Raw genomic sequence first — 2,054 nt, 5'->3', positions numbered from 1 at the left:
CACAATTACCAGTTGATAAAAAGTATTCAATAACTTCAGCTGTACCCATCCCGTAACTAGCAGCATAATGAAGAGGTGTTTGTCCACCCTTATCAGTGACCATTATATCACAGTTACACTCATTAATGAGGTACTTTACAACATCTATGTGTTTAACAGCACAATGAAAAATAGTCCGACCATTAGTATCACGATATTGTTTATTCATTATATGACCATTGATGTTCATGACCATACACTTCAAGACATCAAGTAATCCTTCATTAGCTACATAATGAAGAAAAGGGACATCATCTTTAAGAGGAGTCATTATATCACAGTTACAATCCTTAATGAGGTACTTTACAACATCTATGTGTTTAACAGCACCAATCTGACCATTATTGTTAGCAGTCATTGGATAGTGATGACTATTGATGAGGTACTTAAAGACATCAAGTAATCTTTTACTAACTACATCATGTAGAATAGTATTTCTATATTTATCAGGAGTCATTATATCACAGTTACACTCATTAATGAGGTACTTTACAACATCTATGTGTTTAACAGCACAATGAAGAACAGTCTGACCATTAGTATCACGATATTGTTTATCCATTATATGACCATTGATGTTCATGATCATACACTTCAAGACATCAAGTAATCCTTCACTAGCTACATAATGAAGAAAAGGGATACCATCCTTATCAGTGACCATTATATCACAGTTATACTCATTAATGAGGTACTTTACAACATCTATGTGTTTAACAGCACAATGAAGAACAGTCCGACCATTAGTATCATGATATTGCTTATCCATTATATGACCATTGATGTTCATGACCATACACTTCAAGGCATCAAGTAATCCTTCACTAGCTACATAATAAAGAAAAGGGACACCATCTTTATCAGTGACCATTATATCACAGTTACACTCATTAATGAGGTACTTTACAACATCTATGTATTTAACAATACCAATCTGACCACTATTGTTAGTAGTCATTGGATAGTGATGAGCATCAATGAGGTAATTAAAGACATCAAGTAGTTGTAATCTTTTACTAGCTACATCATGTAGGATAGTTTTTCCACCTTTATCAGTGACCATTATATCACAGTCACACTCATTAATGAGGTAATTTACAACATCTATGTGTTTAACAGCATGATGAAGAACAGTCCGACCATTAGTGTCACGATATTGTTTATCCATTATATGACCAGTGATGTTCATGACCATACACTTCAAGACATCAAGTAATCCTTCACTAGCTACATAATGAAGAACAGGGACCCCATTGCCATAAATAATACCAATCATTGGATCACAGCGACACTCTTTAATAAGATATTTAACTATACCAATGTGATTAGCTTTAGCAGCAGTATAAAGACAGGGTTGACCAGAATAGTAGTAGCATCCATGTGGATCAAAGTGATACTTAGTGATGAGATTTTTTGTAATATCTAACCAGCCATTACTTATAGAATAATAAAGCAGGTTAGGATCATCCTGATGAAGTACATCAGGATCCTGTAAATGTAGTAACCGAACAGCTTCTTCGTGATCTCTTCTTTTAAATACATCCGTACATCGTTCCATTATCAAATATTCCTAACCAATGAGAGGCCAAGGGAATGAGTGAGAGTAAGGAGCTTGCGCCGAGAGGAGAGAGACAACTATCAGAAAGCAAAAGATGGAATATCTATGCTATGGTCACTTGCTACTCCACTCCTTCAATTTCATTGGTCAGTTTACAATAAGGACCCGCCTTATAGCTATCATAAGACAATGCATTATTTACAAGTTGTGTTGCAATGCATTGGACTTTGAATTCACAATTACATTTACAGCAACAGTAGTCATCACCATACTCTTGCTTCAAAACAAACATACAAAATAGATCTATACTGTAATTTGATAAAAATATTAATTGCACGTACATTCACAGTATAATTTACATTAAATTTCAAATAAAGTATCATCATTATTATTATCATCATCATTATTATCATTATTATTATTATTATTATTTACAGTATAGTCTCTGGTATGACTG

The sequence above is a fragment of the Amphimedon queenslandica genome, unplaced genomic scaffold (assembly GCF_000090795.2).
Source record: "Amphimedon queenslandica unplaced genomic scaffold, v1.1 AMPQUscaffold_13355, whole genome shotgun sequence".
NCBI lineage: Eukaryota > Metazoa > Porifera > Demospongiae > Haplosclerida > Niphatidae > Amphimedon > Amphimedon queenslandica.
The sequence above is the reverse complement of the archived record's forward strand: the minus strand, read 5'-3'. Positions refer to the sequence as shown.